The sequence below is a fragment of the Mustela nigripes genome, chromosome 12, assembly GCF_022355385.1.
Source record: "Mustela nigripes isolate SB6536 chromosome 12, MUSNIG.SB6536, whole genome shotgun sequence".
Classification (NCBI taxonomy): Eukaryota; Metazoa; Chordata; class Mammalia; order Carnivora; family Mustelidae; genus Mustela; species Mustela nigripes.
The window spans coordinates 71,715,806-71,732,980 of record NC_081568.1 but is presented as its reverse complement, the minus strand read 5'-3'; positions in this window follow the sequence as shown (position 1 = coordinate 71,732,980).

Genomic DNA, 17,175 nt, shown 5'->3' with positions numbered 1-17,175 from the left:
TCTAGCTCCTCTGCAGAATTTGAGCCTCCCTTCCCCCAAATGGCTGGGGTTGAGGGTGCCTCTATGAGAGCTCTGAGTTCCATGGGGTCCCATTCTCTTCTGTGTTCCCAGCACCAGCACAGCGACTCACACAGAGCAGGTGCTCGAGAAATGTGTGTTGAATGAATGAATGATTCAGCGACACACACAGATCTGTGCATCGCCCAGTCATTTCTCTACCTACACGCATAGCTAGACGTGCCGCTTGTTACAAGTGCTCACACAAACACACACTCAGGAATGCACACACAGATGTACAGAGATGTGCACACACGTGGTGCTGAGCCCTACTCCACAGGAAAACAGGACACTGTCCCCTGGAGGGAGCTAAAATGCCCCTTGATTAGCAGGTCCTTGGAAGTTTTAATCAATCCACGGTCACTGGAGGCTTTCCTCTGGGGCTCAGAGCTCAGGAGGACCCAGACAGGAAGGATGGGGCAGAAGAAGGTGGGTAGCCAGATGTTGGCTGCCGTTGGTGGGTACACACACCTGCATACAGTGGGAGCTAGGGACGAAGAGGGGCTGGGGGGCCCTGCACAGATGTCTGAGTTTGCCTCCCTGCATGGGGAGATGAACCCCTGAAGTTTGGGTCTTGAATCACAACCCACCCGGATCCTGGAGGGAGCCCAACTTGGGGGCAGTTATCATAGACTAGAGGAAATGCAAGCTAAAAGTCCCATTGATAAAGAGATGGGGGAAGGAGGCAGGTAGTGAGCAGAAAAGATCCCTGGTCTGGGGTGGAATGGCTTGGTCTGAGTCTCAGTCTGTTGCTTACCAGCTGGGTGACCTTGGGCTGGTGGTTGGTGTTAGCCTCATCATCTCTGAAGTGGACTAATGTCAGGGCTTTCTAGCACCTGACCTTTCTAGGTCAGGTGAGGGAATGAGAGTCAGGTGCTCAGCTCATTGCCAAGGAAGTCCAAGAAAACAGAGGCACTCAACCCCTCCTAGATCGGCATAACTAGGGAGGAGGTGAGTCAGTCCCACGGTCTGGAATCCTGCTCTGAGAGGGCTGGCTCTGGGAGACGTATGGCCCATGCTAACTTGGAGAGGCTTGCTGTGTGACCTGGAGTAAATAGCTTTGCCTCTCTGAACCCCAGCTGCCTGGAGAATTGTGAAGCTCAAATGAGACTGTGCATCTGAAACTCTCAGGAGAAGTGAGGAATCCTTCCTCCGCGGGGAGCATCTCTGGTCATCTGGGACATGAGAAAATGATGATACCGCTCTGCCAGGTCAACTGGCTCACCGTCCACCCCTGAGTCTCTGACCACTGTGCCCTAGCCACCTCACGCAGGCTCAGAGATGTACCAAGGCTCTGACTGGATCTGGCCACACCAGCTGGGCCTCTGTGGGTCTGCCTTCTGGTGCCCCTGTTCCCTCATCTGAAATTAGAAAATGGCCCCAGCAGAGTCTCTCCCCAAGCATGTCTCTTAGGGCCTATACACCCCGGGTGCCGAGAGTGGGGGAGCCCCAGATGCCTGGAGCATCCTGGTGTCTGCCTTACGGTGTGCTCTCTGCTGGAAATGGAGGCCTGAGGGAGGCCAACTTCATCAGAAACACAAGTCCAAGGCGATGAGGCAGAGTCTGGCCATTCCCACCTTGTAGCCCCGAGTGCTGAGTGGGCCCCCACTGTTTCACCTGCTGGCCAGGAATTCCTACGGGGCAGGGCGCGCTATACTCTATCTGGTCCTGAGCACTCAGCACGGACTTGTGGGCTGAAGGAAAGCTAGGGTGGGGGTAGGCGGGGGCTGTGAGGTCCGGAGTCCCTGGGCTTGGTTTTCATTGCCATGTACCATCTCCTCACCTCTCTCTGTACTAACAAGGCTGGTCCCTGGCCAAGTCCACCCCACACAGGCTGGGTATGGGGTGGCTGTGGCCTTCAGCCCACTTGGGTGGCTATCTGAGCCCAGGTCATGAGCACTGGGTCATTGGGCGGCCTTTTTTCCGAGCCCGCCACACCCTCTTTGACTCATTCTGAGACAGCATTGCCATGAGGGTTTCTGGCCTCTGAATTCACCTTTGGTTTGGTTTCTTCTCGGGCCGCTCAGAGCAGTTTTGTTTTTAAGTACAAACCCACAAAGCTGCTTTCCCCTTTCTCTGATCCCCCAAAACAAACAAAGGATGTTGGTCTCATTTTGGTTTGTTTTGAAGCCGAGAGGAAAGTGAGGGAAATGGGTCACATCAGGAGCTCCGAGGGTGGCCAGGTTGGTCAGGGAATGTGAGGGTGACTGGGGAGGGTTGGCCAGTGGCGGGGGTGATGTCTTACTCACTCGAAGGGCAGGCTGGATAGCACCCCTGGGTGGGCTCTGCTCCCATGGATTTCCCCTATCACCAGGAATGCTGGGAGCTGGGGACTTTTCAGGGGGCCAGGAGAAGAACCCCACATTGAAGGGAGGGGGCCTGGGTCAGAGTCACAGCTCTGAGATCCCTCACTGTGTGACAGTGAGCAAGGCTTGCCCCTTTCTGAACTTCAGCTTCTTCCCTGGTAAATCAAGGCATCGGGCTCTATCCCACAGTGTTCCACCCTGTGTCTGTCACTTTAGCTGGTGGGGAGCAGGGGAGGCACCATTGATTGGGAGACACTCATGACCTTGACTTCCAGGGTCCCCCCTGAGTAGCTAATCCGAGACCCATTGGAAAGCACTTGACATCTGCTGTGACTTCAGCCATTAGAGCTGGTCTCCCCCAGCCCAAGCTCCCCTCCTCCATCTTCCCTCTAGTCTGATAGAGGCCCTGGTCCTCTCCGAGGTCTATGATCCATAGATGTGCCCTCCACTGGGTCTGTGACCCCTCCAGTAAGGTTTGCAGTTTCCTGAAATGGAAAAGATTAGTCTAAGGGATTTTCAACCCCCAGGCAGAGAGGTCTCTTTTCTGATACCCCCCAAGGAAAGAAGTCACCTGAGCAAGATGAGCTCCATCCTGCCTGGAGCCTGTGGGTGGCCAGCGATGTTCAGAAGGAGATCCTGGGCTGGTCAAGTCCACAAACCACCAAAGAAAGATGTTGGCAGTATTTTCCCTTCAGTGGGGCCTGTGACAGTGAGTTGAAAATTGAGCACATTTGTTCCAGAATAAGCTAACTAGATCCTAAATGTTTTAGGTTTCTTTATTAAAATCTATCCGTTTGGACTGTTCTTAATATTTGGTGTTTTTAATCTTTCTAGGGAAAGCTACAGATGGGCTTTTTGGGGAAAAAAACATGTACAAAGAATTCTACATCAGATCTAAAGGGGTTCATACTCTTCCATGCTGAGCTTTTAGGAAGTTGAGGTAATTCAGGGAGAAATGACTTGCTCAGGTGCCCCATTTCTCATTTGAGGTAACTTGGTTTTTAAAAGAAATTTATTTATTTATTTATCTGAGAGAGAGAGAGAGAGAGAGCGCATAAGCAGGAGGGGCAGAGGGAGAGGGAGAGAATCCCAAGCAGACTACCCCATGAGTGAGGAGCCGGATGTGGGGCTTGATCCCATGACTCTGAGATGACGACTTGAGCAAAAAACCAAGAGTCAGATGTTCAACCAACTGTGCCACCCAAGCGCCCCAAGGGCTAATTGGATTTTTCTTCAAAGGGCATTTTGGAGAGATGTGGTGCTGTTTGGAAGTCTCTGTTGGTCAAAAGGGGAGGTAACTTTCTTGTGGACCCAGAGGAAGGAGGCCCTGGACTCCTGGGCCCTGAGAGGGGCTTATTTTGGTGTTCCTGGAGCTCTTTTACCTAAAAGGGAGGTACTGACACCCTCCCACTTTTTTTTTTTCCTAGTAATTCCTACAGCCAATGTGGTATTCAAGTTCACAACTCCGAGACCAAGAGTTGGGTGCTCTACCACCTAAACCAGCCAGGCACCCCACCCTCTGGTTTTCTTAGTCCACCCGATCACAGTTGTGTGGGAATTTGTTCTGTATATGTTGGGGTACCGTATTTGGAACCCCCTGCAGCCCCACCAAAGCTCCACCAGCAACAGCTTAGAAGTCTAGCAGAAACACTTCTGGGTCAACATCCCACACTCTTAAGGTGAATAAGACCTCAAGTGGCCAGAGGATAGCGTGGACACCTCTAGTTCTGAGGTCTCAGCCTCCTCCAAGGCTCTCAGGTTTTGGGAATGGGTCTCTAGCCCCGCACACTTCTTTGGCCTTCTTCTAGCGCCACCTCGTGGCTTATTCTCTCATAGCAACCGGGTCTCCAGCTGGCCACAGAGCGTTCCAGCCCCTGAAGGCTGCAGGGGGAAATCACCAGAAGGAGGTTTGCACACAAGAGGCACCCCAGACCAAATAAATTGTCATCTCTCAGGGCGGGGCCGGCATCCATGTTTTTCAGAGCTCTTCAGATGATACCAAAGTCAAGCCATGGTTAGGAATCCCAGCAAAGGTGGGTGGGGTAGGGGAAAATTCCAGAGGTTTTCTGAAGAGCGTGCTTCACTCCTTCATGTGGGCTGGCTTCAGTTCTCTGAAAATTCAGAGGCATGCAGAGGAGTGAGTTATGATCACCACAGTGGAGAATGTTGTGAGTAAAGAACAGGGTCTGGGATCTGGCCTTGACATTAGTGTGTGTGGACATTTCATTGGGGTCCCCAGGTTTTCTGTGAGCATTTGCTCATTTTGTGTCTTATCTCAGAGAAAATATTCAAAAATCAGCATAGACACACTTTGCATTACCTGGAGGTCTATTAACTTGGCTCTGTCTCCCCAGGTTTTGGTATCCAAGGTCGATTTGGAACTTACTATCAATAAGATAACAAACAGAACTACTTTAGTACTAGTACTACTAGTCGTTGTTCAGTTGTTATGGGCTAATTAGCAAAGGGTAAAAGGACTTAATTGGAGCTGAATGTGTTTAAACCAGATGAAAGCTCAGAGAATATTCCAGAACATTCTACAAATGAAGTTTTTTTTTTTTTTTTAAGATTTTATTTATTTGACAGAGATCTCAAGTAGGCAGAGAGGCAGGCAGAGAGAGAGGAGGAATCAGGCTCCCTGCTGAGCAGAGAGCCCAATATGGGGCTCAATCCCAGGACATTGGGATCATGACCTGAGCTGAAGGCAGAGGCTTTAACCCACTGAGCCACCCAGGCGCCCCCCAATGAAGGTTTTAAAGTAGTGCAAACCAAGAAAAGTCTTGGGAGAATGGAAATATCTTTTCAAAAGTCCTTCCATGCTTTCAGAATGATGCTGTAAGTTATTTTGAACTCATGAGCATCTGCCCCATGTTGTCCTATGCATGTTCACTTTGTGAGCGGTGTTTGAGATGGAGGAGAGGAGTCACTAGCACTTGGACAAGAAATGAAGTCTCTACTCCTGACCATGGCAGGCAAAACCCTGTACACTCTGCCTCTACCTTTCTTCCCATCTCCTTCCTTACTAGTCCACCCTCAACTGGCTTCATTCTAGCCACACTCAACTTTTTTTTTTTTTTTTAAGATTTTATTGATTTATTAGAGAGAGATCGAGATCACAAGTAGGCAGAGAGGCAGGCAGAGGGGGAGGGGGAAGCAGGCTTTCCTCTGAGCAGAGAGCCCGATGCGGGGCTCGATTGCAGGGCTCGATCCCAGGACCCCGAGACCATGACCTGAGCCAAAGGTAGAGGCTCAACCCACTGAGCCATCCAGGAGCCCCCACACTCAACTTTTTGCTGCTTCTCAAGCATGTCAGACTTGTTCCCACCTCAGGGCTTTTGCACTTACTGTTTGCTTTGCTCAGACCACTCTCATCCCAGATATTTACATGGTGAGCTCTCTGAGTTCTTTCAGGCCTCAGCTCTGGTCTTTCCTGACCATTCTAAGTCAATGAGGACCCTCACCTAATTCTCCCCATTTTGTGTTCTCCATTGTAATCTTCACTATATGAAATGTATCATTTATGTGTTTGTTTCCTTTTTATTGTTCTGAACCCCATGCATTGTAACTTCCTGAGGGTAGAGATCATATCTAGCCTACGATGCCTCCAAACTGGCAAAACCCCCAATCACATAGATGTGATTTTTTTTTTTAAAGGTAAGCTCTGTACCTACCATGGGGCTTGAACTCATGACCCCCAAGATCCACAGTCCCATGCTCTACTGATTGGGCCCGCCAGGCGTCCTTGTCAAGTGGTGATTTTTTTGTTTCCATGATTAACTTATTTTTGGGGATTCTAATGTAAGGAAGAGTTGTCCCTTCACGCGTATGTATTTATTTCATATTCATTCATTTATGAATGAATTATGAATGAATTATGAATTTATGAATTCATTCATTCATTTATGTCTATATGGATTCATGGGCTTTTTTAAAATTCTGTGGTTATAATCCATTAATATTGCTATTTATTTTGTTGGTCAAATTGTCAGTTGGGAGCTATTTCAGGTGGGCTCCAGTACATCTATCTCACTCTTTTTTTTTTTTTTTTTTTTTAAAAAAAAAGCAAAGTTGTCGTTTCTGGAACTATAAATCTTCTACTTTCTCTGCCTCAGCCCTGGGCCCTGCCATTTTTTCAAGGAGTCTTGATTGATCTATTGGAGCATAGTGTGTAGAAACCAAGGTCTGGGTCCTCTGGGGACTCACTGTTACTAGAGTATCATTACTTCTAGGTCCTCTCCATGGACAGAGCTAGGAAATATTCATCCATGTAGACTCGTACACACACATCTCAAGCTTGTTCCTTCTTTATCTTCTTTTAAGATTTGATTTATTTATCTGAGACAGAGAGGGAGAGAGAAATAGCATGAGTGGTAGGGAGGGGCATAGGAAGAGGGAGAAGCACACTCCTTGCTGAGCAGGGAGTCTGATGCGGGACTCCATCTGAGGACCCTTGGATCATGACCTGAGCTGGAGGCAGATGCTTAACGAACTGAGTCACCCAGGTGCCCTTGAACTTAATTATTTATCAGCATTCACTGAGTGCTGAAATTTAAGTGACTGGCTAGGTCATTCTTTTGATCCAACACACATTTTAAATTCAGGCATGGCATTTCTGAACCTTCTTCATGTCACTATGAGTTTTGCTTCCCTTTTTCATGAAGGGAAAATTCTTTAAAAAAAAAATTTTTATTTATTTGAGAGAGAGACAGAGAGAGGGAAGCAGGAGCAGAGGGAGAGGGACGAGCAGACTTCCTGCTGAGCATGGAGCCTGACCCCGGGCTCCATCTCATGACTCATGAGATCAAAGGACCCGAGCTGAAACCAAGAGTCTGACGTCTCACTGCCTGAGTCACCCAGGTGCCCCCCACAGATCTCTTTTGCATTTTTCCTTTCACTTAATATCTCTTGGGAATCGATTTGTATTGGGCTCCTTATTTTTCTTTCCAGCCGCAAGCCACTCCATTATGTAGTCCTATATCTCATTTTATTTAACCCCTCTCCTGTGCAGGGACACTTAAGTGGTTTCCAGGATTATGCAATTACATACAATTCTGCGGTGACTCGCTTTGTGAAGGCCTATTTTGTACTGTTGGAGGTGTGTCTGCAGAGTAAATTCCTGGAAGTGGGATGCTCCCTCCAAGACGTGAGGACAAAATCTTGTTTCCTTGCCTCTTCCAGTGTCTGGAGCTGCATTCCTTGGCTTCAGACCTCGTGTTCTGTCCACAAAGCCTGAAAGCAGCATTTTATTTCTGCTGCCGAGCGGCAACTGTAAACCACGTGGTTCCTCCATAAAGAACCCCTCTCTGGCTCTGTTATAAGGACACCCACAATGGGGTTCAAGATCCATCTGGATAATCCAGGATAATCAATCTCAAGATCCGTAATTGAATCCCTGTGGCTGTATAAAAGGAATCTGTAAAAGGCACAGATGGCGTGGAGGGATTGAGACCTCGATATCTTTGGGGATACTCTTCAGCTCACCACAGGTAATGCAGGCTTTTTTGAACTAAGCGACTTTAATCCCTACAGATTTACTTTGAGTCTTCATTTTTGTTATAAAATCTGTACAAGGCAGGGATAAGAACTGGATGTCTTTCGGGTTCCTCACCGCTGAAAATCCTATGTCTGGCTTTAATTCTCTCTCTTTCTTTTCAGCTTGCAAACAGTTGGTCCTAAAGCTGAGTTTGTCACACAAAGGGTAGCTCTGTAGGGTGAGGTGTTTGTAGTCTGTCTCGGGGGTGACAAGTGATGATAATGGAAGTGGTGAAGAAGAAGAAGTGAAGAAGAAAGAAAGACGTTGCTCCTCCTTTTTTCTTCTCCTCCTTTTTTGAAAGTTTTATGTAGGTATGTACATATGTATGTATGTAAGTAATCTCGACGCCCAACATGGGGCTTGAACTCAGGACCCTTAGATCAAGAGTCTCATGTTTCTCCCACTGAACCAGCCAGGTGACCCTGCAGCAATTTCTGTTGGGTCCCTTGGGCTCCCTGGGGAAGAGTCCTTGTTCCAGCAAATCTGGAACTCATTCGTGATTCCAGCACAAATGAAAAGTGGAGGGGGAAACTCTTTTAACCTGAGACTCTCTGGTCTGAGCTTTCTTTTCTTTCTTTTCTTTTCTTTCTTTTTTTTTTTAAGATTTTATTTATTTACTTGACAGTCAGAGATCACAAGTAGGCAGAGAGGCAGGCAAAGAGAGAGAGGAGGAAGCAGGCTCCCTGTCAAGCAGAGAGCATGATGTGGGACTGGGTCCCAGGACCCTGAGATCATGACCTGAGCCGAAGGCAGAGGCTTAAACCACTGAGCCACCCAGGCGCCCCTGGTCTGAGCTTTCTTATGATGAGAGCTGCTGAATAGAACCTCGTGGAGCAGTAAATTTCCTGTCAATAGTTCTTTTTTTTTCCCCCTAAGGATTTTATTTATTTGTTTGATGGAAAGAGAGATCACAAGTAGGCAGAGAGAGAGGAGGAAGCAGGCTCCCCACTGAGCAGGGAGCCCGAGGAGCAGGGAACCTGATGCAGGGCTTGATGCAGAGCTCGATCTCAGGACCCTGAGATCATGACCTGAGCCAAAGGCAGAGGCTTAACCCACTGAGCCACCCAGCTACCCCTCCTGTCAATAGTTCTGAATGGATGCTAAAGGACCAGAAGAAAATGCTGGGGGATCTGGACATTATTTAGGACCTCACTGTCCTTCAGGGTAGGCATTAGCCACATGTGCTGTTTGATGCTTTATACTTATTTTGTATGTAAATTAAAAAAAAACTTTTTATTTTAAAATAACTATAGATTTACAGGAAGCTACAAAAACAGTAGAGAGGTCTCCTGTACCCTTGCCCCAGCTTCCCTCAATGGTTGCTTTTTTTTAAATGACTGTAACACAATATCAAAATGAGGAAATTCACATTGGTTCAATGTGTGTATTGTCTTGTCATTTTCCCACACGTGTGGATTTGTGTAACCACCACCATAATCAAGATACAGAACCGTTTCATCACCACAAAGCTCTCCCACATGTCACCCCTGCGGAGTCACCTACCACTCTCCCCTGCCACCACGCTTGGTCCCTGTTAACTGCTTCTGTTCTCCATTTCCATAATGTTATCATTTTGAGAATGTTACATTCACAAAAACATACACATGTGCTATTTTAGGTTTAATTCCTTAAAACTAAATCAAACTTAAAATTCAGTTCCTCAGGGGCGCCTGGGTGGCTCAGTGGGTTAAACCTCTGCCTTTAGCTAGGGTCATGATCCCAGGGTTCTGGGATTGAGCCCGGTATCCAGCTCTCTGCTCAACAGGGAGCCTGCTTCCCTTCCTCTCTCTCTCTCTGCCTGCCTCTCTGCCTACTTGTGATCTCTGTCTGTCAAATAAATAAATAAAGTCTTAAAAAAAAAAAAAAAGAAAGTGCTGCTTTATAGAATAAGACCAGATCCATGGTTCACGAATGCTGATTCATAGACCAAATCTGATTCATAGACCAAGCCACGAGATAGGCTCCTGAGTATATTACTTAACTACTACTGTATAATAAATGATCCCCAAATATAGTGGCTTAAATCAATCAATTTTTATGATGTTGTACACTTTCAGGAAGTCAGGGCTCAGGAGTGGTTCAGCTGTGTTGTTAGGTTCAGAGTCTCTCATGAAGTAGCTGTAAAATGTTGACTATGGCTATGGTCATTTGAAGGCTGGGCTGGGCTGGTAGACCCGGGTCCCAGTGGCTTCCTCAGGAGGCTGGCAAATTCGTGCCAACTGTTAGAGTGTTCACTTGTCTCCACTTGCACAGGACTAGCAGAAGAGGTTTCCTGAGTTGTGGGACTTTGAGTGTGCACCCTAGGACTATCCTAGACACACAAGGACAGCAGTTGCTGGGAGGTCTCCATGGCTCCCAACGTGGGGCTCTCACAGGGCTGCTGTAGCATCCTTATGACGTGGCTGTTGGCTTCTCTCAGGTAGAATAACTCCAGAGAGAGCAAGGTAGAAGCTCCAGTGTCTTTTCAGAAGTCACAGGACATCACTCCTGCTGCATTTTGTCATTAGAGGCAAGTCACCCAAAACTCTGGTCTACATTCAAGGAGAGGGGAACTAGGATCCACCTTTACGAAGGGAGGATTGGGAAAGGCTTAGTGGACTCCCTATAAATCCTCCACACTGGCCTATGGGATCTGGAGGGGATAAATTGGCAGGGCCTAGGAATCCATAGTTTATTCCCTGATGACCCTGATGTGCTGTCATAGACTTGCCTGGCCTCAAGGGCCCTTACCCCCAAGATGGTGGTCATCTCACCTACTTTAGTAGACACAGGAGGCAAGTGAAAGAAGAGTGACTCCAAGCCAATGGAATCGGTGAGCTGAGCATGATTCCTGAAGATTTATTCAATTATATGGATATCCCTTACTGTGGTTTACATGAACTGGGGAACCATTTAGAAAATTCTCCATGTAACATTGAGCCCGTTACAAATGATCATCACCAAACCATATAACAAAACCAGGGAAAGATAGGATACAATATACGTATATATCTCAAGTGTATATCACACACTTGAAGGATGGTTGAAAGGCTGTAGCAAGACATGGAAAAGGCCTGGGAATGCATTTGTTATACAAAAAAGAACAGAGTTGCAATTATGTAGGTGGGTGGTGAGAGGATTGGGAATACTTCAAAGAAATGCATATTACTGTTGGTTTTCTTGTCTCTTTGATAAAAGAGGGCCATTCCTTCTGCAGACCTTAGCTCAGCTGTCACCTTTTCAGAGACCTTTCAGACTTCTTAGTTAAAGCTGGTCTTCTCTGTATCATTCGGTATTTTAGTGCCTTGTTTGTGCCCATATAGCACTTGTCACATTTGCAAATGTCTATCTCTGCAGCCTGTGGGCTCCCTTAAGAGAGGAAGGGACTCGGTCTGTTTGTAAGCACAGTACCTTGGACATGCTTGTTGTCCAGGAATTTTTAGTTGAGGTATGAATGAGGTAAGGTCTGAAGGAAGGAGGAGGAAGATGCTGCAGGTGCAAGAGGGAGAGTTCGTGGCTGGTTGAGGGAGGGGAGGCTTGGATCAGCCTAGAGCAGTGGGCCCTGATGTTTAAAAGTCCTAGAGATGTCTAAAAGAGTCTAAGACTGCATGGGCCAATGCTTGAGAATCTGATTAAATCAGTGTTTCTCAACCTTGGCATAGTTTATGTTTTGGGTTAGATACTTCTTTGTTGGGGGGGGCTGTCCTGTGTAAGATGTTTAGCGGCATCCCTGTCCCTTGGAGGTCAATACCACATCCTCCGCTGTTGTGACAATTAAAAATATCTGCAGATGTTGCCAAATGCCTCCTCGGACTGCCCACGGAGTTGGGTCAGAAAACCGGTCCAGCACCCTAGTGAGTCTGAAATCTTTGCATGAATATGAACTGGGGATGTAAAAGAGGGACACGGAGGCCTGTCTCACATAGGAACTGCTCTCTTGAGAACGCGTTCTTCAGACGGCTGGGTGACAGGTTTGGTGTGTGCTGCCACCTGTTGGTGGATGGATAGGAGTGCACCCATGGCAATCCAGACCGTGGGGACAGTGAGGCCACTTGCCTGGCAGGAGGGCCGGCAGCACGGCTGGCCATGAAGGGCTTCTCCTTGAGGGGCCAGGAAAACCCCAAATAAGGCCAGCCAGGGTGTGCAGCAACCAGGGGAGCCAGGGGAACAGGACATTTTCCTATCAACTTGGTCAAGTGTTTAATGATGTGTGTGTTAAAAAACGTATTTATTTCTCTCTTCCTTTTCCTGCAGACACTATGATCCCTCTTCCTTAGAAATCCTCCGATTTGGGCTTGGCCCTCATGGGTTTGTATCAGGACAGGGACCCTTTGACATGGGGTCATGCCCACAGCTTCTTGTTCCTCAGCCATTCCCCTTGGCCAGACTGCTGGTGATCCCAGAGGCAGCCCCCTCTCACAGGCTACCCTTGTGGAGGTAAAGAGGGGTGGGGGAGTGAGGACTGACAGGGGAGAGGGCAGGAGGTTGGCACCTCCAGTGGCCAAACCCAAATTTACCATCTTCTGGTACACCTGCCCCTTCTTTGCACCCCCAGCTCCATAGGGACAGCACCAGCCCTAGTTACACAGCCAGAAACATCACCTCCATCAGTGAGTCCTACAGGCTTTGCTTCCTCTGTGAGTCTACTTCTACTTCGTCTACCCTCCCACCTCCACTGCTGTTTTCACCATTGTCTAAGGCTCCCTCATCCCAAGCCTAGGCCAGTGCAGTGGCTTTGTTGGACTCTTCTATTCCATGCAGTGTTGCCTGAAGTCAGACACCTGTGGCTGCACTGAGCTGGAAGCTTGGCCAGGGCAGGAATGTTCTAGATGGCGACACTCACATATCTGCTACCTGGGGTTGAGGATAGGGGTAGGGATGTAGCCCAGTGTCTCTCTTCTGCAGGGAACGTTGAATGTGTCTGGGGGACTGGAGATACAAAAGGCAAAGAAGGGAAGTTCCTTGGCCTCTAAAACCTAGGCTTAGAACTGGCACACTGTTCCTTCCAGCACATTCTGTTGATAGAGGAGGACCCAAGGCCAGCCAAGTTTTTATAGGAGGGGAAGTAGACTCCACCTCTTGGTGAGAGACTCTTGATGGTTGGGAAGAACTGGATGCCATCTTTGCAAACAACAATTCTCCATTAAAGATTCACTTACTCACTTCATTTCTGCTAAAAAGCCTCCTGTCAGGCTCTCCCTGACTGTCCTGAGTAGACCCTCCCTTCATTGCTGCTACCCTTACACTGCCTTAATTTTCTACTGGACCTTTATCAGCACTTGACATTATAGTTCATACTTAGTGGTTAACTTTTAGTCTTGCCCACTGCACAGTAAACCGCAAGAGAGGAAGGACTATGTTTGTTTAGTTCATTGTTAAGTCCTCAATATCTCTAAGTGCACTTGGCCCATTGTAGGAACTCAGTATATATTTGTTGAATGAATGAATGTTCCAGAGAAATTTTCTTCCATAGCACTTACCGAAGTTCATCATTACACATAGATTTGTATGGTGATTTGAGCAAAGTCTATCTCTTCCACAAAGAAATACCCACCATTATTTTACATTGCTACTTCTTAGGGCAGTGTCTGGAAAATAGGAACCCATGATGAATTTTGGCTGGGTGAATGAACTCTGAGTGGAGGGGACAGGCTGCAGGGCAAAAAGTGAGGCATCTTCCTAGGGAATCATCACAATTTATAACACACAGATGCCAAATCTTGAAGAAGAGGGCTGTAAATAAATATGTTCTGAGGGGTCTCATTTGGTTTAACAATGGACTATTGATTTCAGCTTGGTCATGTTTTCACAGTCCTGGGATAGAGCCCCATGTCCAGCTCTGTGCTCAGTGAGGAATCTGCTTGTCCCTCTGCCTCTGCTCCTCTCTTGCTCTCTCTCTTTCCCCCTCTCTCCTTCTCTTGTTAATAAATAAATCTTTAAGAATTTTAAAAAAATGTTCTGAATTGCCATTCTAACCCCCCATTTGGAGCAGCCACACCCCGAATTTCTCACTGTGAGGCTATGTAAGGTCACAGAATTTCTCTGAGGACCACCGGGGGTACTTCTGAAAAATGCAGGTGGGGGCCCCACCCCCAAAATATTAATGGAGCACCTTGAGTGGGGAGACCCCACCACCTGCTGTAGCAGTCGCCCTCCAGGTAATTCTCAGGTCAACCACAGTTTCAGAAACATTGCTTTCCTTTTCTGTGTTCTAAGTTTGTGTTTCTGGGGGCTAGGTTTTCCTGTAGACCACCTGTGTCTATTAAGTCTTTGGTAGGTGTATTTATTTGTTTCTCTCAGAAGGCTTTGTAAACCAGCCATCTATTCGATAATTTCTGGAAAATAAGGCGTGTTTCCTTCCCTTTTGAGGAACCTGATGCTCAGGGTCATGGAGAGATCATATGGTCCAATCCCCTGTGGTTGGGCAGGACCATGCTTAAACCATAGCAGACAGAAAGGAAGCAAAACTGGGTTTCTCCTTCTGCAGATTTACAGGGGTGGAATTAGGAGGTTTGTGTCTGGAGCTTAGAGAAAGAAGAGCAGGGTCCTTGGTACAGTTAGTTAATGGGAAGCCAGTCTTTCCCCAGGGGTGAGGAGGAACTGGGGAGGGAAAGGAAGGGTGAAAGGGTTTAATCTGCTTACGTAAGAGTCATGGAAGAACTTGTTTTGTAATGCCACAGCAGCAGGGCTGCTAAGTTTAGATTTGAACCTGAAACTTCTGAACCTCGAGAGGCATCTGAGGCTCTCACAGCTCCCTGTGCTGGTGCTGGCAGGAAGGGTTGTCTATGTCTCTGGCTCCGTGGTCTCCACCTGGGCAGCTGGGGGAGATGGTGGGCATTAGAGGAAGGAGAAACTTAACTAGTTTTAGGAAAGCTATGGCAGGGGCACACGGGTGGCTCAGTCCGTTAAGTGTCTGACTTTGGCTTAGGTCATGGTCACGGGGTCCTGGGGTCGAGTCCCGTGTCAGCCTCCCTGCTTGGTGGAGAGCCTGCTTCTCCCTCTCTCCCTCTGCTGCTCCTCCTGGTTGTGCTCTCTCTCTCTGTCAGGTAAATAAATAAAATCTTTACCAAAAAAATTTAAAAATGAAAGCTATGGCATTTGCAAAGAAAACCCTGATGGTCAGCCCAACCCCCACAATGTTTCCTCCAGCAAAGACTCCAGTAGGTCATGTGGGGGGGGGTGGTCAGGGCACAAGAGACTGGGGGGTGGTGGTGTTGGCAGGAACCCTTTGGCTCAGTAGCCAACCTGGCTGCTGATTTGTTGCCTGCCTACCTGTCAACTACCCCCATCAGCCAGAAGGTCCCACCCACTAGCCAGGACAGAGCTGGAGTCACTGTTGGTGGGGCCAGTGAAGAAGCAAATACTCTCTTGGAGCCCCTTGGAGGGCCTTGGGGAAGAAGAACCAGCAGGCACTGTGGTCTCAGCTAGGGCAGATGTTGCGTCTGAGAGAAGACCTTGGTCAGCCAGGAGAAATCAGGAGAAGCCAGTCCTCTTCCCACAGAGGTTATGTGTGTCTGGGTGTTTGTGACTGGGGGTGGGGGTTGGCTTAGGGGAAGGGCTACGAGAGAGGGAGTACAGTCCACAGAACCATTCCCCTGACACCAATTACAAGTTTCAGTGTCTCCAAGATCACCTTTACATGTAATAATGTACTAGAAGGACTTGCAGAACTCACTGAGGGCTTTTATACTCATGGTTATGGTTCTGGAATATTGCCAACTCAGGAAGTGCCCTCAAGCCTGGGGGACCAGAGATTTACTGGGGCTCCATAGTCAATTTTCCACGTAGCTGACATCAGCTTCCAGTCTCTCTGGAGGTCCAGCTGCTACTGTGTGACTCAAAGCCCCCACCCTAAATCACATTGTTAGCTTATCCCGTGTGGCCAGCCCTCATCCTAAACGAAGATACTCCTATCTGTCATGATCTTGCAAGGGCTCAGATATTATTTTCCAGAGCTAAGGGCCAGTTCCAGATTCCAGAAGCTAAGGGCCAGTTCCAGACCTCTCTTAGAATGAGGTGAGGTTACATTCTTTATCATGCAGAGAGATTAAACAGTCCCCTCTGCCCACAGCAAGTCTTCGAGGCCATTCTTCCTAGATGATTGACAACCCATGGGCATGATTCCTAGCTGTCTGGCCAGGAGGACTGAGAAGAACTGTCCCCAGAGTGTGCCACCTGTCCAGAGGGAGGAGTGGGTCACCTGTCTTGGCGCTGTGTGCCCCTCACTATTTAGATGTCTTACCGAACACCTGCGATGTGAACAGCATTCTGAGGAGATAGGAGAATCAAGAGCAAACCGACTGTGAAAGAATTTTAAAGTGAGTTCCAAGCTATTAAAGAAAAAAAGGGTTGATCTCAGAGTAAGTGCAGAGTGGGGAAAAGAAACTGCTTTAGATTGCACGGCAGGAGAAGGCAGCTTTGAGGAGGTTTCGTGTTAGCTGAGAATGAGAAAGGAAGCAGGTTCGGGAAAGACGGGGAAGAGCGTGCCTGGTGTAGGGCACGTGTGCCCCTGCTGCCACGTGATGTCTCCACACAGATTGGGAAAAGGCATCCGGAAGCAGAAACATAATTGCTTCCTTGGGGCTGACACAACCCTGTAAGGACCCAAGGTTTCATGAGCCCCATCTGGACGGGATCTTAGCTCCACCCATCCCCCTGGCCCCATGCTTGTGGTGTGTATAAGCCTCAGGACCCAACATGGAAAACTTGGACAGACAGTATCTGGAAGCAAGCCCCTTTGGGGCAGCCCTACCGGCTAGGTACTGGAAACCAGGCCATTTTAACTCCATCTGACCTTGCTATATACCTATACCTTTCAAATAATGTTTTGCCTGTTAGCAGAGGCCATGGTGCAGAAATTGGGAAATTCTCCCTTAAGTCCCAGACCTTTGAGCAGTGCATGAAAGTTTCAATGCCACCCAGGTGCCCCCATAAATTGATTGTTTTAGTTAGTTTGTTTATTTATATATTTATTTTTTTAGTAATCTCTCTACGCAACGTGGGACTCAAACTCACGACTCACAGTCAAGAATCACAAAGTCTCAGGGCGCCTGGGTGGCTCAGTGGGTTGGGTGGCTCAGTGGGTTAAGCTGCTGCCTTTGGCTCAGGTGGTGATCCCAGGGTCCTGGGTTGGAGCCCCACATCGGGCTCTCTGCTCGGCAGGGAGCCTGCTTCCTCCCCTCTCTCTCTCTCTACCTGCCTCTCTGCCTACTTGTGATCTCTCTCTGTCAAATAAATAAATAAAATCTTTTATTTATTTGACAGAGAGAGATCACAAGTAGGCAGAGAGGCAGGTAGAGG